At 38.4% G+C, this 9,927-nt stretch overlaps 1 long non-coding RNA gene across 2 annotated transcripts; it reads left to right on the top strand.

Annotated features, from left to right (window-relative positions):
* The first annotated feature begins 7,637 nt into the window (after nt 1-7,637).
* LOC116140105 lies at nt 7,638-9,514 on the top strand. 2 transcript variants are annotated; one of them, XR_004129558.1, is made up of 6 exons: nt 7,638-8,005; nt 8,250-8,294; nt 8,653-8,894; nt 8,976-9,128; nt 9,250-9,371; nt 9,452-9,514. It is a non-coding gene; the product is annotated as an uncharacterized LOC116140105 (long non-coding RNA). The 2 variants fall into 2 exon arrangements; XR_004129560.1 differs by having other exon boundaries at nt 9,247-9,371.
* Nucleotides 9,515-9,927: the final 413 nt, after the last annotated feature.

Raw genomic sequence — 9,927 nt, 5'->3', positions numbered from 1 at the left:
AGGAAAAAAAATGTGTATTTTGGAAATGATGGGAATAGGATAGAGAAAAATATGGAAACAAACACACCCATGGTATTTTCAGAATAGGGAAACAAATGTGTATTTTGGAAATAATAGGAATAGGATAGGGGGAAAATAGGGAAACAAATGCACCCTTAATATTTCCCATTCTCTCTATGCTTCTCTCATACACTTAAACTCTCTTTTAACCTTAAGGATGTCGCAATATTCTAATAAATATAATAACGGTCATAGTCCACAAAGACGAATCGTAAACCCTATATGTTTAGCATAAAGGTATACATTCTACACTTTATATGTTTTCATATTGACGTAAAAGAACTATAGTTTTATAAATATAAATACGGTCATAGTCCACTGAGACGAATCGTAAACCCTATATGTTTTGCATAAAGTATACATTCACACTTTATATGTTTCATATTGACTAAAAGAACATACCTTTAATAATAATATAATAACGTCATAGTCCATGAAACGAATCGTAACCCTATATGTTTGCAAGACGGTACATTCTACACTTATATGTTCATCCGACTTAAAGAACTTAACCTTTATATAAATATAATAACGTCATAGTCCACTGAGATGAATCGTAAACCCTATATGTTTAGCATAGAGGTATCGTAAAAGAACTATTGTCGCTTTTACTCTTGGTCGCTTAAGCGATCTCTTTCGAGCGAATAAATCTGCCCGATTTATGATCGCTTAAGCGATTCCTCGCTTTGACTCTTGATCGCTTAAGCGATTTAGGATCTCTTAATCGAATAAAATATGGCCAGATCTATATCGCTAAAGCGATCCTCTTTTATCGCATCAGCGATTCCTCGCTTTGACTCCTATTCGCTTAAGCGATCTCAGCGAGGCAGAATAAATCTTCACAGATCTATGATCGCTTAAGCGATCCCTTTGTATCTCTTAAGCGATTCGTTGCTTTACTCTTGGTCGCTTAAGAGATTTAAGATCGATTAAGCGATCTGATCTAGGCAGAATAAATCTCGCCCAGATCTATGATCGCTTAAGTATTCCTCGCTTTTACTCTTGGTCGCTTAAGCGATTTAGGATCTCTTAAGCGATCTCTTCCGAGGCGAATAAATCTGCCCAGATCATATATCGCTTAGGCATCCTCTTGTATCGCTTAAGCGATTCCTCACTTTACCTTGGTCGCTTAAGCGATTTAGGATCTCTTAAGTGATCTCTTCCGGCAGAATAAAATCGTCCCAGATCTATGATGGCTTAAGCGATCCTCTGGTATCTCATGCGATTCTTCGCTTTCAGTCTTGGTTGCTTAAGCGATTGTAGATCGCTTAACGATCATTTGAGAAAAAATCTTGGTCCTTAGAGATATTTGTGGTCGCTCATATATCGTTAAGCGATCATGAAAAAAAAAAAATCCTACATTTCTCCTGTATTATGTAATAATCTATCATTTATAACACATTTTACTTCCAATACGAAAAATAAGCAGCAAAATGAAGTCATTTTATCAATCTAATCCATCACAGATCAAATATAAGAGACACCAATGTAATTGAAAGTTTATACATAATATCATTCATAATAGTGCCAAAAATGAATAATCCTAAGCCATTTGACAAGTTTTGGAATTCGGTTATATTATTGTCTGAGATCATTCTTTGGTACCCTGGCTTGCCAGCAGCCTTGATTGCAGATGCCGCCACTATGAGAAGTTTTCAAATTCGGTATAATCACTGTCTGAGATCATTTCATGGTACCATGGCTTGCCAGCAGCCTTGATTGCACAGGCCTCCTCCTGGCCACTAGCCTTGATTGTAGATGCCTTGCGGCAGCCTACTCTGAAGCCTACCAGTTTCAAGGAGTTCCCCTCATTGTTCCCCAACCTGCAAATTTATCCGCCAACCTGCACCACGTCAGCTTTCTAAATAAAACACAAAAAAACAAAAACTTTTTCAAGGCCAATTTGTTAAATGGAAAGTTGGGAGTTTGACAGTAATGTTCTCCCCTCACGAACCGAAGTATGGAGTGCAAGATTAAAAGTTCACGAGTCCGTCTATTTCGGTAAAGCTGGTATAAGCATGACCACCTGCAACATCAGCACCGTAACCCAAGTATGAACATCAACATCACATAAACTACAAAATTAAAGTACAAGTTCCAAACCTTTTGATTGGATTGTGGTCACTCAACGGATCCATTTCCCACGGAGCACTCAACAGCCCAGCGCTCCCGAAAGATGGTCATGTTTCGTCATTCAATCCGTCCTTAGGCTGTTGGTCATGTCGAACTGAATAAATTTCAGGGCATATGCCCCACATCACGTTGTATAGGAAGATGCCATTAGCATTAGAATCAGCTTATAAGAACAATTGTATTATGTAAGTTAGGTTTATACAAAATTTACCTTGACTCATTTGTTGGGATGGGAACGCGCTTAGTGGCCACTTTCCCGTCAATGCTTCATCACCGAGGGTGCTCAAATATCCCACTCTCACACAACAGCCGCGGGAACAACACGGATAGTGCCCCAACTCGGCCTCCAACTACTTGTCTCGACAAATTGTTGGGTTGCAGTCAAGGATTTTCAGCAACCTCTCCTCTAAGAGCGCGACGACTGCTATCCAGTGCATTTCCTGACCAGGATAATGCATAGACATTTTTAACCTTTGCCCAACTGTGGCCATATTTGGGCCTGTCCCTCAAACCTAAAATATTAGGATGCAGTCCAAGTCTTCTGTGCCCGATCGTTTTCGCTTGGCTCCTTTTGCTCCAGATGTACCAATGGCATTTTTCAATAAATTGTGATATGTCGATGCCAGTTTTTGGCCAAAGGCCACATCGGTGATGGCACAATTGGGATACAGTATCACCATTGCTGGTTTGTTGCAGCCTCATCAGTGCCAATACCTCATCGATGTGCTGCTCAAATAAAACAACATGATAAGTATACAATACCTCATGGAAATATAGCAAAAATAAGGAAATTAAGAGAATACCATCCCGAGTCATGAACCAGCTGCCCATCGTCAAAATCTTTTCAAACCAATCCCGAGAATAATCCCCAGTCTTACCTTTAAACAGGGCATCACTTCCGGATTCATTGTAATAGGCATAGAAGGGTTTTTTCTTTTCCTCCTCTATTGGCCTATACAAATCGACAATGGACTCCATTTTTTCTTGCCCCTTCCTCCCTCTTCCTCCATTTTTACATCCCCGCTTCCTTCGCCTCCCGCCTCACCTCCTCCATTATAACTGCCCACTTCCTCTAGAAACCTCTTTAACCCCTCAATTTGGGCTTCTTACTCAATTTCTTTCTTTGTTTTCCTTTTAATTCCACTGTTAGTACGTGTGTAGCAATTTCACAACCACTCCTTTCAGCTCTCTCTTTCAGCCCAGGTTGCACTTTAACCGCCTTCAATACTCCACCAACTTCCTCCTGCACCCTACCAACTTCCTCCTCCACCTTAACAACTTTCTGTGCCACCTTATCCACTTTCTCCTCCACCCTTTTCAACTGCTTTTCCTCTTATCAAACAAACTCTTTATGAGGTCACACCTCACTCCTCCCGACCCGACGCCTCGGTAAAGCGGTACTTGTTGTACGATTTGCTGCGGCATACGAACCCTTCCTCCCTCCCCCTCCTCCTCCCTCCCACCGTTGCGCCTTCATCCTCCTCGGCGTCAACCACATTCTCAAGCAGTGGCCCTGCAACTGCCCTCACAGTGTGTGACCCTTTCTAGGTCCCGCATCAGACGGTCTATCCCTTCTCCCTTTGATCCTCTAGTGCTCGAAAAGAGTGACATAGTGCTGTTGCGCTTCACCCCCAGTAGCGGTGAGGAAGGGACAGACAACCCCCTGCATAAGAAACAAATCAATCAGATTTAATCGACATTTTAAAGCAAGTGCATGTTCAAGCTTAATCCTTTAATCTTACCTGAGCTGATTGAATTTCAATCTCTATTTGCTCATAATCCGAATGGGTACACTCTCTGGTCGTGCACCTGCAACATCCTAAAATGTCTGTTGCACAACCAAGCCCTAATCCTCCCCCTTGCCTTAGCCAGGTAGGGTCCTCATACTCCAAGCCTACATTTTAAAAAACAGTCCATATCTAATTCAAACACATATATTAAAAAAATATAACAAAAAGCTATTAATATTACCTGCATTGCCCATGGGAAGCCAAACAAATTGTACGTCGCTGGTCTTTTCTTCTCAGCCCATTAGAGAGTGCTAAACGCCAGGTCTTTTCTTGCGGGACTCCATAGTTCGCTTAAATGATACCCGTCCCCACGGATAAGCATAAAGAAGTTCAAGTTGCTTACAAACTTCACCCAATCAATATCAATGGCTTTTGTTGAGTCACTAGCCATTAGGATCGAATGTAAGAACAATACCAAGCACAGTTTGAACGTCTCTGAATCGTTAATCTTTTAACCTGTCCTCTAATTCCTATGCCTTAATAGACTTCTCCCCACCAAAACCTTGTTAGCCAACCTTTTGGCTCCAAATGTCCGTTATTCTTTTTTCCTCAACCTCACTGACAATTCCCCACTCTTACCAGTCACCAACGCATATCCATCATCCCGAACGTACTGGCATTCCATCCACCATGAACCACATTTCGTGCTTTTTGTTGCTTTTTATTGAGTGCACAACATATATGCACTCCCGACCCCCAGAATGTCTTTTTCCATTTTGTGTCCATACCCAAAAATGACTGAAACAAGTCTCTGAATCTCCTTTCACCATTCCTCACTGTCCCTAAACACTCGTTATTCTCATTAAAACATCCCAACTTGACCTCACTATCACCCTCACGGAGTACGGTACCGTATCACACTTACAACCTCAATCCTACTCTCTAAGTTTACGCTCAGAAAAATCTGCACATCGTATAAACAAAATATCAGCAAAAAAATTCACCCAATCAAATTAAACAAATATCTCTGAAGTAGCTTAAGCGATGGGCAGATGATTCTGCCTCTACAAGATCTCTTACGATCTAAATCGCTTAAGCGATACAAAGGATCGCTTAAGAGATTAGATCTGGGAAGATTTGGTTCTGCCTCGAAAGATCACTTAAGAGATCTTGTACGAGACAGAACAACATCTGCCAGATCTAAGATCGCTTAAGCGACTTTTATATTGCTTAAGCGATTCATCAATTTTACTCTTAAGCAACCCAAATAGCTTAAGCGACCAAGAGTAAAAGTCATCAATTGCTTAAGCGATCTTAGGTCTCACAAGTTACAATACCTTTTCTTCGGTGGCCTCCTCCTGCGCGCCTCCTCCTCCTCCTCTGAACTCTCGTCGGCTCCTCTTTCTGGCCTGAATTCTGCCCGGCCTCCTCTTCCCCTTCAGAACGTGTTTTGCTCCTCTTCCTCTCTTGTTGTGTCGCTGTCGTCTCCGCTGCGTAACACCTTCACTAATCGGAGGATCCACCAGAGCAGCCATTGACTGCTTGCGCGGCCGGAGTCTACGATTCGAAGAGGCGTTGTTTTCCTCCTCATTGTTAAAGTCAGCCATAGTTTTAAGAAGGAAGAAGCTTTAGGATTGAATTTGGGTGTAAAAATTTGCCGGATTGTGGACTGTTATCGCCGAATGTGAACTGATATCGCCGAAAATTGCTAAGATGCGTTTAGGGATTGAAGATATCGATTTTTGCCTTAATTGGTTTCGATTAAGCGATTTGAATATTTGGGCTCTTTTGTAAATTTTAAATTTAAAAACTTTCATTATTATGATTTTATCCTTATATGTTTTAATCTTTTTATTTTAACCCATTTTCCATGTTTAATGACTCCTATCTGTGCCACGTCAGCCCTAGTTAGTAAAAACGCGTATTATACGCGAATTATACGGACAGTCGTAAATTCGCGTATAAAACGCGCGTATGTATTTTATAAAATCTGCCTATAATTCGCGTATAATAAGGTTTTCCGTATAATTCGCGTATAATTCGCGAATTATTCGCGAATTTTTGAAAAAAAAAAACAAAATCTCACACCCCCAAAACGACGTCGTTTTGGTGGGTTATACAAAAAATAAAATAGATCTGGTTCGTCCTCCTTCTTCAGTTCTTCGACAGTCACAATGCGCCCCAAACAACCATCAAATTCACTTTGAAAATGAACAATCCATGAAACATTAAACTAACAGTGAGAGGGAAACAAGAATGAAGAGAAAGAAGAAAAGAAATTAGAGAGGTGGCCCTGCTACATTTCGTAGTGGTTTCGAAAGATGATGAAGGTGGGGGCAAGGTTGTTAGATTTTGGGGATGAGGGAGGTGCGTAACCCCTTTATTTAGACTGAAATCTTTGTCTTTTTGAGCGGCAAAGCGAAAGCAAGCAAGGGAACAAATAGTACTGGTAAGTTTGAAAGCCTGAAAGAATATTGGGGTGGAGGATTTTGTGCGGTGGGGTGTGGGAGAAGGTAACGGGCTGGGGAAATATTGGGTTGGAGGATTTTGACTTTGTGGCGGTAGTTGTGGGAGAAGGATAAAGGGGGGGCAATTTTATTTATTTTTTATATTTTTATTTTTAAATTTGATTTTTTTTCTTAATTATAAAAATGGTTATTTATTATTATACATTTATTTTATTTTATTTTTATAAAACTTACTTTTCTTTATTTAATAACCTGATTTTTATAAAAATATATTTTTATAAATTGAGATAGGAGTTTAAGTTGACTAATTTCCAAGTTAATGAAGGTATTACCATCTATTTGTATTTTAGGACGGTAGTAATTTAACTTTATAATAATTATGCAGACTAGACTGACAAGAATATCTTTTAATCATTAAAATTAACGTAAATTTTAATAATGGGTGGGAATATAGATTCGCCAAACTTTAGGTTGAGAAAATGTCATTCACCCTATTAAATATGTGACTCTCTATTATTTAATTGTAAAATAAAAATTATTTCTTATATTCAAATAAATAAATATACTAATAAATCCATTATAACCAATAAATAAACATACGTCAAAATAGTTTGATTATAGTAATAGATTAATTTTAACCCTCTTATCCCAAGGCCTGAAAAACAGAAGAGGCTCATCACTCATCAGCAGCGTTAAAATTATCACTCTCATAACCCATTCTGTTATGACTTATGTGTTTAATTTGATATAGTTGAATCTTGGCTAAATATTGTGTTTGAGTCTGGAGACTAAATTTTGAATATCGTTATATATGGTATTTGTGTTATTGGTTAATTGATACTTTGCATTTGAAATGTTATGTTGATTTTAACCAGTAGTCCATAAAAGTGTTAAACTAAGATTGATTTGCCGTATTTTTCAAAACGTATTATTGACAATGCACCGTATTAAACCCGTATATACCCTTACCGTATTTTTTCCCGTATCCGTTTTATGACCGAATTTTATAAACGTATTTTTTATCGTTTTAACCGGTATTCTCCCCGATAATTCCGTCCCGTTTTTTTGCCGTACCCGTATTTACTAACTAGGACGTCAGCTTCTCTAAATTAAAAAAAAAATGGTAAACAGTTTAAGACCCCCTTTTTAAATCCAAACTTAGGAATGGCCCGTCAGTTAAATTTTCTCCTTATTTTGCTAAGTTGAGTTTTTCCCAAGCTTAATTATGTGTTTCAGATTCCTATTTTGGCTAACAATTTTTCTTTTTTAATGTTTATTAACTTTCTTGCTTTTTGACTATCTCTAAGAGTTTGATATTGTAGAAATTGTTTGAGTTCAATATTTATGGTATCTCAGTTATGATTTTCTTTTGTAAGACTCAAAAAGAGGGTTACTTCTGTTTGCAATGCATAGCTGATTCTTCATATTCTGTGTTGTACAGATGGCAATGCAGGCAGATTCTTCTGCCTTAAGTCCCGAAGTAGTTGGGAATGCCTTTGTGGAGCAATACTACAGTATTCTTTGTCCATCACCTGATAATGTTCACAGATTTTATCAGGAATCAAATATGCTAAGCCGGCCAGATCCTTCCGGTGCTATGAGAAGACCATCAAAGTAAGCTGACTGTAACAATATTTGTATATACTTACTGTTCTTTTAACTGGGTTCACACCATATCAACAAGTCAAACTAAGTCAAATTTCAAGTTAGGGCATAATTGAACCACACAGAAGCACATTCATGTTTGTCCGTATTTTTTTTTTTAATTTAATTTATAAGGCGGTTAATTTTGATTTTTTCTTTGTTTTGTTTATGTTAATTGATTTTAATTAATTGGTGTTTTTCCTTTCTGGAGCAGGGCATAAATGACAAGATTTTGTTTATGGACCATCAGAATTTTAAGGTCCAGGTATTTTCTGCTGATGCTCAAGCTTCGTATAGTAAGGGATTGATTGTTTTGGTAACTGGTTGTTTGCTTGCAAAGGATAATTTGAGAAGGAAATTCACTCAAATCATTTTTTCTAGCTCCACAAGACAAAGGATACTTTGTCTTAAATGATGTTTTCAGATATGTGGATGAAAATCATTAAATGGAAGACAAAGAAGAATCTAAAGGGGTTGTAAATAATAAAGCTGATGAAAGTGCTCCAACAGCTCCTTTGGCTGCATTTTAATTTTTCGGTTGCTCGGTTTCAATTGTGGCATTGCTTTCTTTATTAATGTGTTTGAAAAAAAAAATTATTGTTCTGGTTTGGTCACAGAGCCAATTCATGCTCCCAATAACCATGCTGTGAATCACAATTCACCAACCCCTGCAAATGAGGACACTGAAAACGGCAAAGAAGTCAGTCATCCATTGGACAATGGAAAAGTTTTGGTGGCTGAGAAAGTGGTTGTTCCAGAGCATCCAATCATTTCAATCCAGAATGATGCCCCTCCGGTCACAAAGACCCTTGCTTCTAAAACACAAGACGAAGTCCCCAAGAAATCTTTTGCATCAGTGGTACGCTAATATATATAGGCATCTTACAAATATCATGATCATTTAACATTTTTAAATGTCTTTTCTTATTGATATTTTCAGGTACATGATTTGAAAAAGAGTAATTCTCCATTTGATGTTGTTCTCAGGGTTCCATCTGTTAAACTTGTGGAACAATCACGGTCACTGCAGCAGCAGCTATAGAAACTGCTCCTAATAGCAACAGTTCCGTGGATGAAAACAATAATAATGCAGGTTTTTATTTCATTTCGTCTACATCAGTAGATTCTTATCTTGTGTGATTTGGGAATTATACATGTACACAGTTATTTCTCTACTGCTTCTGTCTTAATGATTTTCATTGTACATATAGCAGTTAAGGGTCACTCCATATTTGTTGGAAACTTGCTTGATACTGCAACAGTTGGACAACTTAAGGTGGTTTTTGAGCAATTTGGGCCTATTAAACCAGATGGCATTCAAGTTAGAAGTCAGAAGGTCTTTTTCAAACTTATTTTGAGCCCTTCTATATTTTTGGCATGATACTCATTCACATGTTGACATACTTCTTTCTACAGCAAACAGGGAACTGTTTCGGTTTTGTAGAATTTGAATCTGCCAGTTCAGTGCAAAGTGTGCTCNAACCGAAGTTATGGAGTGCAAGATTTAAAAGTTCACTGAGTCCGTCTATTTCGGTAAAGCTGTGTATAAGCATGACACCTGCAACATCAGCACCGTAACCCAAGTATGAACATCAACATCACATAAACTACAAAATTAAAAGTACAAGTTCCAAACCTTTTGATTGGATTGTGGTCACTCAAAACGGATCCATTTCCCCATGGAAGCACTCAACAGCCCAGCGCTCCCGAAAGATGGTCATTGTTTCGTCATTCAATCCGTCCATTAGGCTGTTGGTCATGTCGAACTGAATAAATTTCAGGGCATATGCCCCACAATCAGCGTTGTAATAGGAAGATGCCATTAGCATTAGAATCAGCTTATAGAACAATTGTATTATGTAAGTTAGGTTTATACAAAATTTACCTTGACT

The sequence above is a fragment of the Pistacia vera genome, unplaced genomic scaffold (genome assembly GCF_008641045.1).
Source record: "Pistacia vera cultivar Batoury unplaced genomic scaffold, PisVer_v2 Contig1106, whole genome shotgun sequence".
Lineage (NCBI taxonomy): Eukaryota > Viridiplantae > Streptophyta > Magnoliopsida > Sapindales > Anacardiaceae > Pistacia > Pistacia vera.
This window is presented reverse-complemented; position numbering and strand designations above follow the sequence as displayed.